This window comes from Sylvia atricapilla, chromosome 1 (genome assembly GCF_009819655.1).
Source record: "Sylvia atricapilla isolate bSylAtr1 chromosome 1, bSylAtr1.pri, whole genome shotgun sequence".
Lineage (NCBI taxonomy): Eukaryota > Metazoa > Chordata > Aves > Passeriformes > Sylviidae > Sylvia > Sylvia atricapilla.
Window position 1 is genome coordinate 124,157,302 of NC_089140.1, and position 23,556 is coordinate 124,180,857.

Below are 23,556 nucleotides of genomic sequence, written 5' to 3' on the forward strand. Positions count from 1 at the left end.
AACTTGTGCCAAAAAAATGAAAAAGGAGCAAAACGTGGAGCACAATGTGATAAGAAAAAGGCTGTTGAATTTGCATTGTTACAATTCCTCTGGTTTGTTACTTGAATGTTTTGGACAATTCACTGTACTTTTCTCTAGCACTACTTGGTGACAACCTTCTGAAGAAGAAGCTATGCAAGAAGCCCAGTTTTTAGTTTATTTTGTGTCTTCAGAATGTGGTTCAGGCTCTGCAGAGGTAGTAGCACTGAGTAGCTTTCTGTAGATATTTTACTGTAGATCCTTCTGTTAGCATCCCTCTTCACTGTGTGATCTGTTACCCATTTTTTATTTGATAAATGGTTGCTCCCTTGCCTTTTATATGTTTCAATAGCACATTACTGTGCATCACTGAACAGTGTGGTAAAGGTTATAAATATTGACACAATGGATAAAGAGAAATAAGTTGATTTTCATTTAGTACCTTTTAACAAACCTGTAATAAAATAATTCATTTGTAATAAAGAAAGTACAGGTTTCAAATCCAGGGGGAAGGGGTGTTGCTGAGCAGAACCCTTTAACATTGAAGATTCCATGTATAATTCACCATGGGTTTTAAAAATAATTTTATGTGGGAAAAACATAAAACTACACTAGGAAGATCTTATGACTTAAACTTGAAAATAAAATTGGCTTATCAAGTACTTTGTATTTGACATTATTGCAATTTGAAGTGAATGTTTTAAATAAGCTATACATAATGTTTCTTACCTGAATCAGTTGCGATTAGCCACTTCAGGATACAGATATAAGTTATCACTAGCATTTTGGTGTGTAAACTTAATTTCAAGACTTCTAATACTCTGTGCACCAGTTTTTAAGTTACCATGCTGAAAATAAATTGAAGAAATAACCACTTTATTCTACCTATTTTTCTGTGCCTTCCCTCCTCACCTTCCACAAGCAGATGCAGAGACTTATTTGGATGGCTAAGTGTTAACATTCAATACTGAAAAAACCCCCAACTTGCTGCTAATAATTTCTGCTTCTGACACAGAATAGAATTTATGGGAAATAGCTGTTATTTTAAGCTGTATTTTTAAACTTCTCTCATAATAAGGCAAGTTTAAACATACATTATTATGCTGACTTAAAAATGACTAGTTTCCAAAAGCAGAATCCAGGTAAGGTGGTTATACCTAAACCAGGATTTTAGACAAAGTAATGCAAAGCTGAGCAAGGTAGGGTACTTCAGCCCCAGTCTAGTTTATAGCAGAAGGTTTGGATCCCCTCAGAAATGCAGTAGTACTGCGTGTGCCCAAAGGCTTTCTCTTGTGTTTTTGTTTCCTCCCTCCAGCTCCACCAACCTGAGAATTTTGGAGCAAGTGCTTTCAGCTGGGTTTATCAAAAGCTTCTTGTCTGAATAATGCTGGATATGTGTTTAAACTGCTGCTTGGCTTCTGTTACCTTCTAAATGTCGATTATTTTTGCTAGATTACACAGAAGTGGGTTTCTTCAGTTAGATAATCAGCCCTTTGGGTCTTTGAAGGATTGGAATGTTGTGAAATTTTCTATTTGCCCTGTAGAGAAAGCTTTAGGTTTGAAATCCTGGACAGGCAAGTCTGCATGTGTGTCTTGACTGGGATACCAGGGGTTACTGAAGACTAAAGGCCTCTGTCCAATTAGCTTTTTCTATTCCCTGGGGCTGCACACAGCACATCTGATTGTCTCTAGAGCATATAAGGAAATGCTCTAGTGGGGAGACTATAGCTCCAGTTTGGGAAGAGCCTGGAAAAGAACTTCCAGACCATTGAACAAACTTCAGCATTATTTTTAATTATCTGAATGTTGTTTCTCAGAGAATTGTCTTTAGACTTGAATATATTCTAAGCTTGTTGATTGTGATACAGTAATGATTTTTTTTTTTTGTTAAATGTATACAAGCTATTATATTTTGTCTACATATGTTAGGAAGAGAGCTTCAGAGTCCACAGAACAGCGTTTACTTTCTAGCTAGAAAGGAGCAGCTGCCGAAAAAGTATGTTTGTTAAATTCAGCAATTTCAATCAAATTAGATAAGAATTAACATTGGAACAGCAAGGAGTTCTGGAAGGTGAACTGCGAAGTTAGAGGAAGGGTGGTGGAAAAGCCAGTGCTTCATGAATGTAGCAGCTTTGTTAATGGGCCTGAAGTCTGGGTGCATTCAGCAAGGAAAGATGCTTATCTTGCAGCAGAGCTCAGTTGGTGTTGCTGTAAAACCCTTAACACTTGAAATGCTGGCCTTTAAACGATAGACCTAACATCAAACTGAAGTAGTCAGCCACCCTTTAGCTTGGAAATGCAAACAGGATTAACTGTTAAGAGGTACCAAGCTTATGCTAAGAAACAGGCCCGATTATTTTCAGATCAAATGAAGAAGGTTTTTTTTGATTATGTAAGTGATTGTACTACTTCAGTTCATTCATTTTCAAGAATTCATGCAGTAGAGGCATAGTATTAGTCCAGTTCCTTCAAAGACTGTATTGACATTGAATGCCAAAACTGTCAGCTTGACAAGAAGGGGTAGCTGCATCCCACTTCCATAAGTTTAAGATGCATCTAGCTTGGGAGCGTTGCCTTTGTGAGTCAGTGTGTGCTGCATTCTCCTGAGATGCTGTCTGCATAGGTTACATCTTGTTTAAACTAGCCTCAAGTTCCTCCTCCTGTGTTTAGATTGCAAAACATTATCATTGAAGAAGGGCTACAAAATAAATCTTACCTGGAAATTTTTTTTTCTTTTTTTCACATTGCTGAAATGTAGGAAATTAATTTCTGAAGGATTGCTTTAATTGAAACATTCTTCAAGTAACTATTTTCCTTAAGAAATGCTGCTTTTGTGAGTGACCTGCATGTGCTCTTTAGATGTTGTCATTCCATCTTTATGCAAGTTATCCTCTGCATCCACTTAGAGATCACACTACCGAGGACATAGGATATAGTATTAATATGTCTATACATTTTAATAATCTTTTTCAGAAATCAAGGTAATTGGAAGAGGGGGAGTGGGAAGGTTTATCTCTAACCTTTGAGTAACTGGAATTCAGGCAAATGCTTGCTTTTAAACCTTACTGAGACTTGATATGCCAAGATGTTTATAACCTGCATGGGATATATTATATTTTCTGGCTAAGTTTGCAAAGATTACCATTGCCATTTTCAGTCATAGTTTTTTTAGAACTGTTGGATTTATCTCAAAGTAATCTTTCCTGTGATACCTCTAAGATAATTTGCAACTCTGGAGGATCTACTTACTTTCTAGGAACAGTAAGATTTAATAATGTTTACAAAGGAGTTGCCAAAAGCTTTCTATTGATAATTATTTTGCTTTGGATTCCTCCTTGAATGATGTTTTTTGTCTGGAAGATGTGGAAAGCAACATGGTGACTACATACTCATAGGGCTAAAAAAACCCCTTTCAGTTTATGAAAAAGGCGTATATATTTCATACTGGAAGCAGATTTCCCTTGGAATTTCTTACACCTTGGCCAGAAGCATTTTAGTTTTGAAATCAGCACAGTATTGTGGGGCGGCCACTAGTCAATCTGAAAGTGTAATTTGATGCTCATGAACTATTTAAATTAATGAAAGTATGATCTCATAATTTTGAACATTCTTAAATGCGGTTGTCACTATTTGCACTGCTTTAATAACCATGGCTATTGAAGTGGTGTATGTGATGACAGCATTTTACAGGACTCTTAAAGCTGTTTCGTTGCCTTTTGTGCTGTGGCCTGCTAGGTGGTTTTTGGGAGGTTCTTCTGCCCTGTGTATGTCATTTCCCCAGGTATTCCATAAAGCTCTCCTGAATCGCTGAGAAATTTTTTTCAAGAGCCAAAGTACTGGAGTACCCGTGTAATCTGTGGTGTTTAATGAGAATTATTGGAAGTTCCTGTTCTTTGATGTTGCTTTAGAAAAGAATCTAAAACTGAATGTGGTTTTAAGTTACCACATCAAATGATTTAACTTTAGAATCTATTCATAGTGATGAATGATGACTCATTTCTTTATCATCACAGGATAAAACCTCAAACAACTGTTCTCTCAGACACACTTCTACCTATTTTTCTTGCACCAGATTCTATTTTTCCCCCTCTCCTCACTTATTGGATTGCTTCAGTTAAGCCCAGACCTATCTTTTTTGCACTTCTACAGGCTAGCTCTAAAAGTGATTGTCTCTCTAGATCTATTGCCTTATTTCCTTGTTAGAGATGCAAAAATGCTGGAAATGAGTTTCTGTAGGTAAGAACCTCAGTAGAGTTAGGGAGATAATTCATCATTGCAAAACCCACTTGATGGAGAAAGAATTATTAAAATACTTAATGTCAGTATCTCTTCTGCATTTTGCTGTGATGCTGCCTTGCTTTTACTGATGTTTAATGGAGATCATTTGCTTTCCCCACACCTGCTACTGAAGGTAGAACAGTTGCAGTAAATCCTTAGTGACTGCATAATGGACATTGGCCAAACAATACTGCCTGTAAATTTTCTGCAAAAATACATTCTAGAACATTTATTCATAATCTAGAAATAGTATTTCTTACAAATAGTATTTGTAAGAAAACAGCAACTTTTAAATTTTGGATTTGGTGCCACTCTTCTACAATGTTTTAGGTTACGCATCTTAAAATGCAGCTAAGGTTATTTTTTTTGTCACAAGTTTTTGGAGCCATATTGCACTAACTGTAAATTACTGCACCAGGTCATTTGTATTTCTGTAACTTGATATTGGGCTTGCAAAGCAGCATGTTTAATATTAACAAGAAACCTCCTGATTGCTGGATCCAACATGGAGCCTGCCAGTCAGTTCTTGCATGAAGAATGGCAGGGAACAGTTGCAAATATAAGAGAGGGAATCCTCAGCTTTGCCACAGCAGGGAGGAGGACCCCTGCTTTTTACAGTTCCTTTCACAGTAAACCTACATGGAATTAGATTTATGTACTTTGGAAGGAGGGAGGACTGAGTCAGCCCGGTTGGAATTTGAACTTTTGTGCTAGGGCGCTTCAATGATTCCAAGTCTGAGCTTACACTGCATCCCTTTTGACAGTACATAAGAGCTTAGTGCATTGGAGCAATAAGTCTGCAACCTGTTGTTGCTATGTGCAGGTCAGATTTTGGGTTTAGCGTGACTTAATTCCCAAATTAAAAGTCAATTATCTTCCTTTAATGGTGTTTTTAATTGAAGATTTCAGAATCCACTGTTTGATACTCTCTATGTATTCAATGTTCAATGAAATTGATACATAGAAGATAATGTATGCAGTACCTTTCCACATGCAGCAGGGCTTTGTTTTTCATCTTGCAGTTATTAGATAAGCAAGCTGCAGCTCAGGTTGTGTACGTTTGTTCTTGCGAGGACCCTAGATCAGGATTTCCCTTTGAAATGCAGCTGCTCTCCACCTCTCTCAGCTGCTTTTCCTGTACCAAATCAAACATCAAACTTCTCATATCATGTTTAGCTTTATTTGGTAAGCACACAGTTTGAAACTTGGTATTTTTTACACTCTACATAGCTTCTGTTAAGAAAAGAAAAAGCAAGTTGTGTGTTGTTTTTCAGGTGCTAAAATAGAGATTGTTCCTGAACATCTGACCTCTCTGTGTTCGGGATGGCCAAAGGAATATCTTATTAATGTATGCGCAATATTAATTTAATGCCAACTTTGCCTTGAAGTAATGTCTTGTGGTTCCATGCTGATGTGTGTGCCCTCAGGTGCGGTTGTATTTATGAATAAAACATGGTACAGAATGCAGTTGTATTTAATAAGTGCAGCAGATTTTCTGCACAAGTGAAGTGGGAGAAGGGAAGGTGTGCTAAAGCTTGGGCTGATGGCACACAAACATCACCAACCTTTGACATGGAAAGCTTTTCTGAAAGATTGATCAGGTCTATGCTTGCTCTCTGCTAAGAAGCAACTCATCCTCTGCAGTATGTGGCTTTCTCCTGGGCATCATCCCAAGGGACAAAAGGTAAGCACACCAGTGTTCTCCCCAGGGAAGAGGGTTTTTTTTTCTGAGCTTGCTGTTATTTGGTTTGCACCCTTCTTTGAATAGTGTGGGGCAGGGTATATCAGTGTTGAGGCTTAGATAGCTCTGTCATGAGAAGTGGTTTATGTTCAGCTTTTCAAATTTGGCACCAAGCTCTCCCTTACTTTTTAATACAGATGATACCTTATCTGGGTGATAGGGATAACAGGCTCAGTATTGACAGGTTTTCTGTCAGGTCTCTGCTAATCTTGCTCCTTGACAGTTTTAGCAGAGTTGGTGATTGATGTGGTTGATTTGTTGGTATCCTGTATTTTGCTGTTATCAGCTAAAAGCAAGGGGCACAGATGCAATTTCTGATTTCAGTCCTCTTTATGATGTTTGCTGGCTAAGCTGCCAGTGTTAATACGCTACTTTACTCTTAAGCTTTATCAGTTTGCTACTATTGTTAAAGCCAAGGAAAGCACAAATCAGCCTCGTCACATCATTATGATGTAAAGCAAATACTGGAGTTGGCACAGATACTGTGAAAAGGGCAACTCTGCTGTTACTTGGGTCTATCTTGTTTAGAAGTTACTGTACTCAAACCTTTCTTTTCAGAATAACAAAAATTGGTTGCTGAAAATTTATCCATGCCAAGTTTCTCATGTAGTTGTGACCACTTTTTTTTGTTCCCAGGAAAGTGTAAAACAATTGCAATCACTTTTTCTAATCTTCTTTTCCCATCCCCTTATTTTTTTGGACCTGTTTTCAGAATTTTTTTGGCTTCCTTACTAAGTATATAAATTCAAATTATGTATTGTTCTGAAATACTGCTTGAACCACATTCTCATTGAACTTGAAAACTGACATTTAATCTAATTTTTCCACCTTGCAAAAGGGAACTACAAATAATTGCTCAGTTTTGTTTTTTCTTTTTAAAGCAACCAACAACAAAAAAGCCCACAATATAACAACTGCACCCTAGGGTTGGGAATTTTTGCTCATGTTCTTGGACATCTTGGGCACTATCTGCCTGTTAATAACTCCTATCCAAAGGGATGAGGAGGCAAAAAAGATTGTTTTCCAGGTTATTTCTGCAGCTGAAAAAACTTGACTGTCTAAAACTGGTGCTGGGAGAAACAATGAAGATCTTCCATCCAGATCCTATTAGAATTTCACACACCCTCAAGTGCACTTTGTCATTTCCCTGGGCTGTTTCTGGGATGACAAGAGAGACCAGAGGACTTGAGCTGTCCTGTAGCTCTTGCAGAGTCAAGGTGCAGACATTTCTGCTTGTTCAGTGAATGCTTGGACAATGAAAAGGGGCTGATTTCCCATCCAGTCCTTCAAAGCCAAAGTATCTGCACCGAGGTCCTGAGTTAGTTTAGATCAGGAGGTCACTCCTGAAGGAGAGCTCTCCATCACCCCCCATTACCCACCTTTTGGTTTTATTGCAGAGCTCCATGATCACTTCATTGAAATTCCTTTTGGACAAAACTAATTGAAGACATACTTCAGGAGTGTTCTTGATTTGCTCTGACCACAAATGCTTCCCTGTCTGTAGGACCAATTTGAAGCTAGTTACAGGAAAATTTCCTTTAAATGTGCATGGACTGGACAACCGTTTATGGATCTGCTTTTATGGGATCGCAGAACTAACAGGCACAGACAAATGGTGCTACCCTAGAGCTGTGCTGCTTTTGCTTATGTTGATTCTACCAAAGAACAAAATGAAAATATAGAATTTCTCAACTTCCAAAATAATTACTGTAAAAAGCAATTTACAGACCATGATAACTTCTGGCAGATTTTTCTACCAAAGTTCTTTCGCAGTGAGATGCTGCACAGGCTGGGAGTGAGAGGAGTATTTCTCTTCCTGCTGATGAAGCAGTACCTGCAATCTTGCACATCCTCACTTATTTTGTCTTGCTTCAGTATCCTGCTGTGGCTTAGGGTTTTTTTAAATGAAGCTGAAACCAACCAAATGTCTTTAAATGTTAAATCTTTACATTTCATTTTAGAACTGTTCTGGTGCAGCACCTTTTCTTGTGGCTAAGGTTGGGGGTCACAGTGATGATAGCAGGATTAGTTCTAAGTTGTGGATGTGGTTTTTTGTTGCCTATTTCTAACATGGTGCAGGGGAAGAACTCACAACCATTCTGTCCTAGAGCTTTTCAGGAAATTATTCGCGGAGTGTTGAAATGCCTCTGCTCTCATAGGCACTTCCCTCTGAAAAACCCAGTACCCCTCTGAAAAACATAAGGGATAAAACTGTTAGCTTATGCTTTGTTTGCTGAGCATATTGCTGAAGAAGGCTGTCTGGGCAACAGCTATTGCCACAATTGAAACCCTCATTTAGCCTTTTTCTGTGGCTGTGTGGTGAATACTTGGAATTGCACTGCCTGAACATGGGATCCAATGGCGATACTGCCTCGTGCCCTGCATCAAAATTTTGGTTGAGAGAGAGCAGCACAAGCAATGTCCAGGTGAGTCATCCATGCACAATGAGCTGTCTGGGTGGCCTGAGTGCCTGTTCTGTGTTCTGTCTAGAACAGACCAGTTTGGGGAAGGTGGACAGAGACGATTGCAGAATTATTTGCAGGCACAGAGCTAAAGCTGATGAAACTCAGCAACTCTTTAGGCCCCTGATTGGACCTGTGTAGAATCCTTTTTTTTTTTTTAATAAATCTGTCAAAGAAAAGGTGAGTAACCACTGACTTGTATGTCCTATCCATTGGTAAAAGTAGCATTTCTCCAACTAAGCCATTTCCTTCTTAGTTGAAAGGTTAGGCCCTAGAAAGGACAACAAATTACTTAAGGTATTTTAACAAATTGTCACTTAACACAAGGGAGTGCATTTATATGGTTCAGAACTGGTTCAGAAATCTTCTACTGTCTCTCTGTCACATTAGGTGCTCACAATAACACTGATTGTAATCTTTCTTCAGTCTGATTAAATCTTCATCACACTTGTACAAGCTACATTTTGACAGGCAATCATTAATGTTCATGAAGCATGTTGTGAATGAAAAAGATGACTGGTAATGTGAGAAACTAAGCTGTACTTGATTGTTCTTGTGCCCAGTTGCTTGAAGTACAATTGTGTGTGTTCATAACAAGGGTTAGCTTGGAAACCAGCCATCTTATTATTCTGGTGTCACAAAAATCACTAATCAAACTCTCATTGATCATGTAAGTAGGAGACTTCATCAAGCAGGTTTCATAGACATATTTTAAACAAGTTGGGCACCTTCCAGATATCAGATTGGTTGTTCTGTGATAATGCAAGGCAAGCAGCAATCATACATCCCTGATGGAGGGTGGAATGCCTACAGCTGCAGGAAGCAAGTTGCCACCTTTTGCCAGGCAAAGAGAGTGAGACTGGGAGGGAGCAGGGGGAAAAGGGATGGCTTTGGGGTGCAGGATTCAAAACAGAGTCTGGGTTTGTTCCTACCTGCACAGTATTAATGGGTACAATTTGAAGATAACATCCTCCCCTACAGCTGTCTTCCTTCCTTTTTAATAGCCATTTGCAATATGTCACAAAGTGTTTCAGTCAGGGAACTGATGAGGTGCCCTTTCCATTTAATTTTTTTCCCAGCTGATGTGGCCCATCTGTTAGGTGTGACTCAAAGTGGTGAACAGATGTTGAATTTATTGTGGAAGTGTCTGTTACCCACCAGGATTAAAAGTGCCCTCCAAAGATGCTGGGCTAGGGGAAAACTCGGACTAAGCAGGACAAACAGGACTTTTTCCTCTCTCAAATGGACCTGATGCAAATACAGGGGATAAATTTCAATCTTATATTTGATTGTGGCAGTTGGTGGGTGTCCTGCTGCTGCTTTTTCAGGGAAGAGTCTGGGCATTTTTTAAGGTTCTGAGTTTCTGTGTCATGGCACCTGCCCTCCAGCCTACTCCAGCAAAAGAGGCACACCCAGTTAAGCCTTAGTGGTTCCGTTTAGTTATGCAGCTCTGGATGTGACAAGGATGGATCTTTATGCCTGCATGAAAAATCATTTTAGTTATCACCATCTTTTTGAAGCCATGTAAGTTCTGTGATTCCCATGTAAGCTAGTGAACGGTGGCTATCAGATGTAGGGCAGCAACAGCCAGAGCAGCACATACAGAGAGACATTCTGAAAACAGCCACCCCAATGCTGAGAGGCTTCACTCTGTAATGGAATTGGAGCACTCCAATTTGTCTGGTCATGCACAGTCTTACACAGACTTACTGTTCTTATCAGTTACTCTTGATAATTGGCAAATCCAAAGCAAATATTTAATCCTGGCTCATTAATTTCCACTACTTAAAATGCAAGCTCTTTAATTTGAAGAGGCTTAGTCAAATGTTTCATTAAATCTGACAACTTTATAGGCCCTGATTTTTCAAAGCACTTGACTTTTACCTCAGTGTCTTTGAACATCCAGGTCTTAATTTATGTAAGTATCTGGGGGGCTGATGAGTGATACTGATCACAGAGGATGCTAAGATAATGGCCAGTCTGAAAGAAATTTACTGCATAGCCTTAAATGCTGAACTCGTATTGAAATATTTACTACCTCAAGTCACACACAGTCTTGGGGGATTGCTTGATGGTCCTAAGAGTTTGCAAACACTTTGATTCAATACAGATGAAAAAAAAATCTAGTCTAAAAGATAGCTGTAGGAGTTAGTAAAAGGATGCAGGTAAGACCTTTGCTCTCCAAATGCTTTATAAATAGGCTGGCTGATAGACTTTAGATTGAGCATCCTAGTTCCAGCTTGTAACAATCCATGAAAATTAACTTAGGAATTGTGGTGAAAAAATTATAGAACTTTACTTTTGAAAACATGGATGCCATATTCTTTTGTTTTTCTATGATAGTTGATGGGTTTGTGTAGTTCTTGCTGGAATTTTCTTTATATGTGAAATGTCTTGAATGGAAATTAAAACCATCCTCCGCCAGTTAGCACCTTTCATTAGAAAGAGCTTGCCTGTTTGCATTTGTGCAAAATATTCAATCATTCAGATAGCTTTTGCATAGATTCTAATCTGTGTTCTTTAGATTGGCACAAAGAATTTTCAAATTAAATTTTAAATAAATTGCTGTATTGGATAGCCTTTTGGAAAAATGAGATGGAGGGAAAGAAAAACAGTGTTTGCAATTAAATTAAAATGTGTTAAGAATGATAGAGAGCCTTCTTTTAAAGTTGTTTTTAGAGTTACTTTTAGTTGAACAATTAGTTCTTTTTTCAGAGATAAATGTCTTTCTCAAATCCCACTCTATTCCCTTATAAGCATCTCCTCAGAGCCTATTTGTTTTAGGTCCTCATCAAGAAGTGCAATAGGAACAGTAGCTTTGATTTGCAGGAATCCAGTTACAAGTGTCTAAATGAAGAAGAAGCAAAAGCCAGTCCTCTGTCCTTCATCTTTCTTTTATAAATTACAGTGGTGAAATGACAAAAAAGTCCATTTATCTTTACTTGTTTACCAAATGCCAGTATTGATTTTAAAGCTCCCCATGTTGTGGAATCACACCGTTGTGATCCTCCTTGCAGTGCTGTCTCATACTCTCCAGTCCCTGGGCTGCTGTTGCTTCCGGGGAAATGTGGCATATCCCGTGTTGCTCCCACGCTTGTGTCCATGCAACTGCCTTTGGCTGCTGCTGAGGAGTGTGACACTCCCTGAGCTGCTGCTCGCAGGACTTGTGCTCCAGACCCTTCACATTCATATTCTTAAATAAAAGTGATCCTCTGATAAACAAAACACCTTTTTGGTGTCCCCAGGTCTGTCTCTAGAATGGGGTTTAAATCCTTGACAGACATTTTCACTCAGTTTGATTTTTCTGTCCCTAACACCTTTGAGTGGCTGTCATTCTTTCTAAGTGTTAGCTGGATGGTTATTTCTTATTGCTGCTGCTGCTAAGGTGGAAATGAAGAATAAAAATTCCATGTGTTTCTCTGAGTTGTGCCAGCAGGAGAGTCATCAAAGCTTCTTCCTTCTGGAAAGAGGCCAGACTTTCTAACAAACAATAAACTTTAGTAAAAAGAAGAAAGAGAAAGCATACAGGCTTAATTTTTTAGCTAAAGGAAAAAGAATCTGTTTGATTGTGCTGGGAATACTGGAAGAGTTACATTTAATTAGCATTGGAAAATGTGGCTGCTACTCTTAATTTATGATGATGTATATGAAACATTCCCAATCTTTCCCCTTAACACAGGCACGCTTTTCCACGTGATCAGAGGCACATGCAAGATTTATGTCAGCACTGGATGGCATCTCACCCAGGTTCTCTATGCTCACCTCATCCATTTCACACGTGTGCTTTAAAACATGATAAACTTAACCCAGGAAAGGCTTATGCTTTCTTTTCATTATAAAAGAAACCCCTTTCACATGAAGGGAGCTAGGGCTCAATCCGGATGCTTGATTTCAGATGTTTGAGGGTACCTCCTTCAGCTTTCATCTGCTGGTCAGGTGGGTGGGTGACTTACAGCTCCTGCATGCTCTCAGCCAGTCCCATCTGGGTGTTTGAAGAACTGAAATTCTGAATTGATTCCATAGGATGGAGCTTGGCTTGATGGCCAGGAGCCCACAGCAACAACACCTAGAGAAAGGCCTGGAAAAGGTTTTTGCCAGCTAAGTGCTGGTATATCGAGTGGTGTTCCCTCCTGTTCTCTGCTGAGGGAAACAGAGTTTCTTAGTATACAGTGATGCATGGAAAAGCTATTCCACTGTTGCCTTCACAAATCCAGAGAACTCCAGGGGTTTTTACTACTTGGGCCAAAGAGTAAGACTTATCTTTTATCCTTATTCTTTATTTGACGAAACGGTGTGATATAACAACTTACATGTGTGTATGAGTTAGCCATGGCAAACAATGCCACCAAAAATCAGGCAACGTTATGTCTGCCAAGGAAATCCTCAGATTGGAATCTAGTTCTTTAGATCAGAATTGGAACCCAATTCTTTAGATCACTTCTTCAGAAATGGCTGTTGCTTATAATAAGATTCTTAACACTGATGTGCAGAAAATATAGTATCTTATTGTGGGCAAAGCTATTGTTATTTACCTTTGATAGAACCATGGAGTATAAAAATTAAAGGGAGTCAGGAGTTAAGCAAAAGCTCAGTGAAACAAACTGGTGCTGACATACACAGATAATGTCAACTGATAGCTTTTTGGCATTATGTATTGTTTTAAAATTAGGTAATTAAAGCAAGTCTGTACAAACTTTAGCTTTCAGGAAGCTGTAAAGACACATATAGCTGTAAAGTTATATTTAGCCATTAATTCCTTGTCAAGTCTGTCATACTTTCTCATAAAATGTCTAATAAAGAAGCTTAAACATGCACAGTCCCATGCATTTCTTGTAGAAACTGAGGTATGTAACAGTGCAGCCCTAGAATACCAAAGTACAATAGTAAATATCTATCTATCTATGTAGATATATATATATTTGCTCTTCATTCTTTTTCAAATTGAAGTTATTACAGCTTTCATTTTTTAAAGGCAGGAGAGCATTTAAGTCCCACCAGAAGCCAGTTCCACTGACTTGGCTGAAATTGTGCAAAAATGTCAAGTTTTTTAAGCTGATTCTCTAAACTGAGAACTAAAACTTCTGGTTACTGTTCTATTGCCAGAAAATAAATCCTAAGACTTCACAGGGAAAACAGGTGCTACTTGAACCAGCACAGGGTCTTTCTTCTGAGTCTTGTAGATCCAAGAAGGTATTGTACACAATGTACAGATAGCTCGTGGCAGACATGGAGGAACTGAGGATGAATGAAGGCCCGACAGCAGATTCATAGTAAAACCTAATCAAAATAAAAGCCTATAGAATAGGCTTAAACCTAGGATATCAGTTTAACTCTCAGTTGCATTTGGAAGTCAATGATATTTTGTATCTGTAGCCTGAAGATTAATTTGGGTTCTGTAATCTGAATTTTCAATTATCTGTCCAGTGGACCCAGGTTCTTTTAAAAATATTCAAGCTAACTAGCAAAAAACTTTCTTCGTTTTTTCAGGGGCTAATGGTGAGGGGTTCTTTGCACACTATTTTAGTTTCAATTGACTGACATTTTTCACAGAATTGGGCACCACAAGTTATATAGAACAGACAGAAATCTATCCTGGACATCTTTTTTGTGCCAGGTATTTCCTTCTAACATTGAATAAATTATTTGGGGGAATTAATGTAAAACTAAACTCTACTAAAACAAACTGATAAATCATGGATACAAAAAGGGCTGAACTGACTGATATGAAAATTTCCTCAGTTTTGAGTTGTGGGTTTTCTTGGGGGCTGAAGACTGTTGCTGAACAGTCCATGCTTTCACAAAGATAGAGGTTGCTGCAGCCACATGCTTGGTCTATTAAAAGTGTTTAAATATTCAATACGTGTTTGATCACAATGCATTTGAGTGCTCACAGCAGTAAAAACTGTAGAATTTCCAAGGGCATGTTCATTACTAATCTAACCTGAACTTATCCTCTTCACAGCTGCTAACACCTGAAAAAATTGTGATACAGAAAAATGAAGCAAAATGGGTAAGACATAGGCAAACAGAATGCTGCCAATATTGATTGCTTTGCATCTTGCTTTATACAAGCAGTTTCCCTTCACTGGGAAAATACTTCTGGCAATTAAATGAACCTTAAGGTGCTTTGGGGGCTGGCATAATTTTACTTCCTTTGTTTCTCTTATGCTTTATTTATGACCTGCCAAGTGCTTGTAAAAGAAAAACCAGGGCTCTCTCTCTCAGCATTTCACAAGGCTTTTTAATTATTGGAGCAAAGCTTGAACCTTAGTAGCATGCTTTTCTCTTTAAATTTTAGGTACAGCACCATAAAAAAGGCAAAATAAGCTGAATTACTGGTATCTGAAATGTTTTTCTCTTCCTAACTGTGTTGTTATAAAGATATATCAGCAGTGACAAGGGGCTGTGGTCACCACCAAATCTGGATGAAAGTCGCAGTTTTCGCAGTGCTCGTGTTAACCATTTGCGTAAAGGTAGGAACAGTTACTGGAGGTTCTGAAGTTTAATTCTTTAAAAGGGAGAGGTCATGATTGTTCCACTGCAACCTCCATCAGAACTTCAGTTGCAATTTTATAAGTTATTTTCTAAATTTGACAACACAACAGTGAGTTTAAAATACTCTGCCCCTTGTATATACCTCTATTGTCTGATAACCATCTTGTCCCCATCCCAAAGGACAGTATGTGTTCTGCTATGGAGCTGAAAATTTGGTTTTAAGAAGGTTTAGATTGTCTTTTGTCAAAAGGAGATGTGAAGAGATTTGGAAAACAGTGCCATTATAGGCAAGAGAAGTCATAAATTGCCTTAACATTTATGTCTTGATACTTCAGCTTTTAAACAGCCAGAACTGGAATTGTTTGTCCATCAGCTTCCATCTCCCAGTGATGGAATAGATTTGGTGTAGCTGCTGGAAGGAAAGAACTTTATCATGTACTTTGATACTGTTACTGGCATGTTCTGCTCTGCAGAACAAATACCAAACTCTCAGCAAGGGATCTAAAAGTGCATTTGGAGATCCAAGCCCTTATCTGTGTTTTGACGACACTTCTTTTATCTGTTTTAATCCACTCACCCCAGAGGCAATTGAAACAGCAACCTAGTCCAGTGGAAGGTGTCCCTACCCATGGCATGGGGCTTGGAGTGAGACGATCTTTAAGGTCTCTTGTGATCCAAACATTTGGGAGGTTCTGTGATTTTCTGTGTATGGGCCTATTGACACTCCACAGGAAGGAGGGAATCAGCCACACTGGTTTTAGTTAAAGCTGCAGAATGGCACTGAGACCCAAATGCAAGCACCAGCCTGGCGCCTCCTGCAACGAATTTATGGGACTCCTGAGCACACTCATTTCCTCCTCACGAGTCGTTTCTACCACATTCTCTGCCCTGACTGCAAAGTAAATACAGTATGTTGCCTGTGACTGCTGATTTGCATTAAGATTTTAGTATTGTGGCTGGGAGACTCCAGAAGGTTGGCCAAATCAAGGCTATGTTTTTTTGCAGTCAGATTTCTCAGTATTTTATTTCTGGTTTTTGTGTTTCTGCATGCAGACACAAACAATTTACTTTCCTCAAGCATAGGGAGTGACAATCCTACTTTAAATTCAAAGAAACATATAGGATCATATGTCTAATGCCACAACTCTATAGCATATTACATGCAGACCAGTCCATATAGGTTTTTTTCTTCCTTTAAAGTGGTTTTATGCTGTAGGAAGACAAATGATACCTGAAATTACCTCGAATTAGACCAGTGTAGCAAATTGTGAGCTGTGTAGCAAATTGTAAGCAATAACTGATTTAGCAATGACAGTTGCATCTCTGAACTTTCTCTTCTAATAGGTTTGTAATGGTTTAATGCTTTGGTTTCAGGTTTTTAGGTTCTCAGTGTCCAACATGAAGAAAAAATTGGGCTGATATATGTGACTGATGGAATTGCAAAATGGAGTTGGAATACCCCAAGCTCTATTTGGGACCACAGCAGAGCACTCTAGCATTGAAATTGCTATGAGCACACTAGGTCACATTTAAAGTAAAAAATAAATATAATTCAGACGAGATTGAGTGAAAAATCTCTACATCCAGCAATTTTCTTTGATGTGATAGATTGCAATATATTTTTCCCACTTGCATCTCAGGAAAAGGGAAGCAATGAGTTCTACTAGGCTATTTCATCTGAGGGAGTGGAAATTCACTGTGTACACTTGGATGAAAGTTTTTACTCTCAGATGTTTTGCAAAATAATAGCTTTGTAGCCAGAACTGTAACAGTTCCTTGAATAAATGAGGCCAGTCAGGCTGAAGGGACTGGAGGTGATTGTACAGCCTTGTCAAAGTGGCTGGGGAGGACGGTGCAGCGTAGCAGGGGCAGCCACCAGAGAACCAACATCTCGAGGGGAAAGAGGCCCCTGTCAGTGAGCTGTGGTCACAGTTCAGAGATTTAATACAACAGGGAGCTCTAAGTTAGAATTTAAAAATTACCTTCATCTTCTGCAAGTCTTGTTCTGCATGAGTGGTGGGTTTTGGCTGGATGCTGGTAGCCTTTTTGGCCTGCTTTCATTATAAATTACTGTTCAGGAATTGTTGGCTTGTCCATAAAGCAGTACGGATTTGTTTTTTCCAAAGATCACGTGGTAACTGGAATCACGTACCAGCTGTAATTTTCTTACTTCTGGGTAGAACATAGTATTTTGACATTGCAATTAATATGGATACCTACTGTTCTCATCTTGCAACAAACAGACCACCATGCACTGTTTCTGAGCTCTCTGCCTTGTTTAAGTAATGCTCAACAGCAAGATGCCAGCTTTAATGGGTTTGCTGCACCTCATTTTATAATAGGTTTTCCTTCCCAAGATTTGGGTTGCAGGAATAGGGAAACTGCAACAGAACAGAACTTTGCTACAGAAAAAAAACCCCAAACAATCCCTCTTAGCACTTCCACAGTGCTTGGAAAATATGAGTCAGGCCCACTCTCAAGCTCAGAAACCAGAAAGCAAATAAAAGAACCTAACAATATTGCCCAAAATAAATAACCACAGTGTGGAGACACCTAACTGGGGGACGTGTGGAGGAGAAGTTATTCATTTTTTTTAATCCTCAGGCTTGGCACATCTGCCACAAACTAAACAAACAAATTGTTATTGGAGTCAGGAAGGGACAACTAATGTAAAACAGGCTGAGGCATAAATTAGTAGTCATGGTAATATGTCACAGGTGAGTGCTCCTCAAAGAAGTAACTTGAAATGCCAAACAAACCTTCTACTGAAATCCTGAGAATCTGTTTATCCAACCACTTTATTTTAATCTAAGAATCAGCTACAGCTACTATGAAAAATGCATATAGAGAAATATAAGCACTTCAAATTGTTGCAAAAACTTCCTTCCACGGCTTCCCTGCCCTCATAGCACCTGTGTAGCTATGTGCAGTACTCAGTCACAGTAAGTCAAGCCTCCCTAAATCAGGAGCCATGAAAACTTGAAGCACCGCTTTTTTCTTTCTGAATTCCAATGTTTTATGGAATACAATTCTTTTTCTTTGCAACCATTAGAATTATCAATGGCAAAGGAAATAAAAGGCTAAATTCCTGCATAATCTTCACTCCAACAATGGAGTTTGTGGTTTTATGGGGAAAAATGGTGCAAGACCAAGGATAAAACAATGACAGCTGGTAACAAGTAAATGAGCTCATCTTTTAAATGCTTTCATACTCGTGGCAACTGTTGGAGCAACTTTGCCAAAATTTGTCAGGAAATGTCATATTATTTCTTTATATTTGTTCCACGGGTTAGTGCTGGCTTGTAACATTTCAGTATCAAGACACTACTTTAGGCTAAAGAAGGTGATCATATGAACACTGAGCAAACTGTTAAGTAGCTGTCAGAATGACTGGCTCAAACCAACAAAAGATTAACACTCCTAACTTAGACCAAATGGGTCAACCTAATAGAGGCACAAATATGTGCCCTGAAAATAACTGAGCGGGGGCTATTTCCAGAGGGCTTGAGGAACATTATGACAGTAAATTTGTTCTTACAGTTCAGCCAGCCTTAATCATCACCTCGCATTTCTTACTTCAGATTACAACTGTCTAAAAAATTACTTCTGTCTAAAGTGCTGATAAACTCAGAGGAAAATGTGGTGAGTTGACCCTGGCTGGATGCCAGTTGCCCACCTAATACTCCACTCCTCAGCTGGACAGGGAAGAAAAAAGTATAACAAAAGGTTTGTGGCTTGAGAGAAGGACGAGAGAGATCACTCACCAGTTACCATCATGGGCAGAACAGACCTGCCTTGGGGATATTTGTTTAATTTATTGTCAGTCAAATCAGAGTAGGATAATGAGAAATTAAAAAAAAAAAACCAAAAAACTAAATCTTAACACGCCTTAAATGGCCCACACACAATCACAACCCCTTCCTGGTCCTAACTTCACTCCCAGTTACCCCTCCCTCCTCTCTCCCAGCAGTGCAGAGGGATGGGAATTCAAGCTGAGGTCAGTCCATCAAACATTGTCTCTGTCTCTTACTCCTCAGGGAAAAGAGTAAGAGACAGAGACAAGTCCCTGTCCTCCCATGGGACACAGTCTTCCCATATTCTTCAATATGGGTCCTTCCCATGGACTGCAGTTCTTCATGAACTGCTCCAGTGTTGGTCCTCTCCCAGGGTCACAAGTCCTTCCAGAAAACCTGCTCCAGCATGGCCTCTTCTCTCCATGGGGCCACAGGGCCTGCCAAGAACCTGCTCCAGTGCAGGTTTCCCATGGGGTCACAACCTCCTTTGGGCATTCACCTGCTCTGGTTTGCATCCTCCATGGGCTGGGGCTGGATCTCTGCATCCTCATGGTCCTCCACAGGTTGCAGGGGCACAGCTGCCTCACCATGGTCTGCTCCATGGGCTGCAAAGGAATCCTAGCTCCAGTGCCCGGAGCACCTCCTGCCCCTCCTTCTGCACTGATCTCATGTCAACAAAGATGCTTATCTCACATATTCTCACTCCTTTCTCCCAATTGAACTTGCTGTTTTGGCTTTTTTTCTCTTTCTAAAATGTGTTATCTCAGAGGTGCTACCACCATTGCTGATGGGCTCAGCCTTGGCCAGTGGTGGGTCCATCTTGGAGCCAGCTGGCATTGGCTCAGTTGGACAAGGGGGAGCTTCTGGCATCTTCTCATAGAAGCCACACCTGTAGCCTTGCTGCAACCAAAAACTTGCCACACAAACCTAATACAGCCCTTATTTTGTGAGAAGCACTGTCTGCTCAGGCCCACATTGATTTGATCAGAACTCGATTAATAGTGCAACTTTACATTTCTTTCTTAGGTGTTAAGCTGAAAACAGCAGTCCTAGAGGCTTTTTTGAATCTTTGTGACCTGTGCTGTTTTGGTATAAGAAGAAAGCACATTAATTTGATGCCTGTACAGTCTTAACAGAGCTAAATATCTTAGAATGTCTTTATTTAGATTTCATTGCAGCAGAATCTAATTAACAGTTGTATATTAAAGACTGGAAAGTCTCTGATCTCTTCGAAATTCACCAATACTGCCAAAACTGCACACTCATAAAAACAAGGAGACTAATTTACATTGAGAGATCTTTCCACTGAAGTAGTTTATGCAATTTCTTTGAAAGGGAAATAATAGCTGTAATGAAAAACTTGAAGAAACACAAAAGTGATTAGAGGGCCAAATCTCTGTGAAAGCATGAAATATTGGAAGAACTAGTAATGAAGGGACTTGCCAAGTGTAAGCAGCAGAATACTTCAGTATCAGTTAGATACTGCAAAGTTTCAGGTATCTTCATGCTATCATAAAGAGGAAACATATTTATATTTTAACTACAGAGTTCTAAAGGCAACCATATTTATATTTTAAGTACAGAGTTCTAAAGGGAAAACTGTGCCCCTAGCATGGGTGGGTACCACCCTGCTCTGCCTGGCTGCCAAGTGATGAGGGGAGCCTGTGGGCTCCAGGTAATGTCAGGCTCTAGCATATTTTTCACATTTCTCTGCAGCAGTACAGACATTCTTCAGTTCACTTGAAAGTGAAAACTTTTTTCCTTTCTGCACATGTGAAACTTTCACTTGAAAGTGAAAGTTTCACATGTGAAGAAAGGAAAAAAGAAGTTGCACTACTCCACTGAAGAGGAGAGCAGAAGGAGCCAAGGTCACCTACAATTACAATACAATCACAGAATCATTTCATTTGGAAAAGTCCTCCAAGTTAATTGAGTACAAACTTTCACCAAATGCCACCATGCCAACTAAACCATAGCACTAAGTCCCAGTCATTTTTTGAACATTTATAGGGATGGTGACTTCACTACCTCCAAAGATGGCAACTCTACCACTTCCTTGGGCTGCCTGACCCAGTGTTTAAACCACTCTATCAGGGAAAAAATTCCTTCTGGTGGCCAACCTGAACCTCTCTGGTTATGACTGGGGTTATGCCCTCTTGTTGCTGATTGTCTCAGATAAGAGACCAACCCCCACTTGGCTACCCCTCCTTTCAGAGAGTTGTAGACAGTAACAAGGTCTCCCCTGAGCCTCCTTTTCTCCAGGATAAACAATCCCTGCTTCCTTAGCTGATCCTCATAGGACTTGTGTTCCAGACCCTTCCCCAGCTCTGTTGCCCTTCTCTGGAAACACTCCAGCATCTCAATGTCTTTCTTGTAGTGAGGGGTCCAAAACTAGGCACATTTTTGTGCAGTCTCACCAGGGCTGAGTACAGGTGGATGATCACTGCCCTGATCCTGCTGGCCACACCTTTGCTGACACAAGCCAGGATGCCACTGGCCTTCTTGGCCACCTGGGCACACAGTGATTTGTGTCCTGTTGGGCTCTCAATAAACACTCCCAGGTCCTTTTCCACTGGGCTGCTTTCCAGCCACTCTTTCCCAAGCCTGTAGCAGTGTCTGAGGTTGTTATGACCCAAGTGCAGGACCCAGCATTTGACCTTGTTGAATCTCATACAGTTAGGCTCAGCCCATCAATCCAGCCTGTCCAGATCCCTGTTCAGAGCTTTCCTGCCCTCCAGGAGATCAACACTCCCAACCAACTTGGAGTTCTCCAACTTTCTAAGGCTGCACTCAACCCCCTCCTCCAAGTCATCAGTAAAGCTATTAGACAGGATGATTTTTGTAACCCTTCTCCCTTCAAAATCCTTGGCTTCTGACTTTCTTACCCAAAGAAAGTGCAGGTTTAGAAATAAAAATAACAAAACAAAACAAAGCAAAAAAAAAAAATCATGTGACTTTGCTTTTATCATCTTTTTGTTCCTATTGCTCCATGGTAGATGACTAATTTCCCCTTCAGTCCTCAGGGGGGACTGACAGTACAGCATGACTCCAGCTGTTTCAGGAATAGCTCTTCATTTTGCAAGGAGATACTTTCCTGGATGCAGAATGTGCAGCCTCTGTGCAGTCTCCATACTGTAACTTTCTTAGATGCAGCTACTGACCACACACAGAACATGAAAATAAGGCCTATGGCTACCTTTTAGCAGGTAAAATGGTTCCAGAATAGGATGAAGACCTGTAACTTCTTGTCTTCTGTCCCACAAGCTCTTTAGGTTTGGAGAGGACATTTGACCATGACTGTTGTCCAAGAAAGAGAAGCCCTGCACTTACCTACCTACCAGCATGAGTTCCCTCTAATCTTGCAGCCTGTAGCATCTGCCCAGGTCCTACCACCACCCAGCTCTTGGGCTTGTAGATCCCCTCCAAGGAATGCCACAGCCACACAAGGAGAAAATACAGTGATCAAAGCAGTAACAGGCAAATATTCTATGCAATTATGATGAAATCAAACAGTTGTCTTATATTTGACCCCAGCAGTTTTTTGGTGAGCAGTGAGATGCAGCCGTACTCTGACACTGCAGAAATGGAGAAGTCAGAAGTTACTACAGGTTAATTAGACCATCAAGATTGCAAACTTAGTTTTTTTACCTTCTGCATGGAGCTCTGATGTGTTCTCTATAGCTTTTCTCTGAATTTCTTTCTCTTTTTACCTTTTTTTTTTTTTTACTCAAAGCAGTTTGGAATATTAGCCCTCCAGAAACAAGTTTTGCAGGAAAATCTAATTACATACACTATATTTAAACTCAGAGCACATTTTACAGCATACTTTGAAAACAAAGCTACTAGTTATGGTGCTATAATGTTATTACTGATGTTATAATAGGGATTTTGTGTCTGACCTGACTCCTATCTCCCCACTCCATCAGACTGGTTTACTTTTGCAAAGTCTGATTAAGCATTAACTAGAAACATAAATCCTAAAGAATTTTCCCAGTCACATTGACATTTACTAGTTTTCTGCCATGCATAAAAACACCATTCTGCAAAATCCCATGCTGACGCTTTAGTGAATGAATGCAAAACACTCTTGGAGCCATGGTAAATACAGACTTTTACATGGAGACAATTTATTCCAGCTGCATAATCTCTTGTCTATTGCTATGTCCTGAACTTTCCTAATCAAAACACCTGTTGATTCAGATAAATGGCTAAAACTACTATCTGTTTAAAGTTTACAGTCCAAAGAGGACACAGTAACAAGATGGTCATTCAATCTGTATGCTCCAAACAGATAGCTAAATTCAATATTCAGATGAAAGATAACTGTTCAGTTGGACAGAGAAGCAGCTGAAGCAGCTTGGTAGCCTGCCTTCCTAGCAAGAAGAAAGTCCTCTGCTTTTTAAATGTAGGTTGTTCTCACAGTTAGAAACACAGCCTTAGGAAACAGCAAACAGATTCTCCCAAATATGGAGAACTGCACAGTTTCCAAATAAGGAATTCTCCACCGAGTCTTAAACAAAGGAAATCATCCGCTTTTCCTACTGTAAGTCAAATGAATCATTTTTCTCCTGGAAAAGACTTAACTATACTTTCGTAGATGAACACATTCACTTCAGCATTTTGAAGGACCTGCACTTTCAGTTTTGTTTTTGCAAAGGGATATAGAAACAAAGTCTCAAGTCTCAGTAGGCAGACTTGTTTCTCTGTCTTCTTTGTATTGTCTGCCCCAATTATTTGGGACAACCCGTTTGTCTGCAGCAACAAGCTG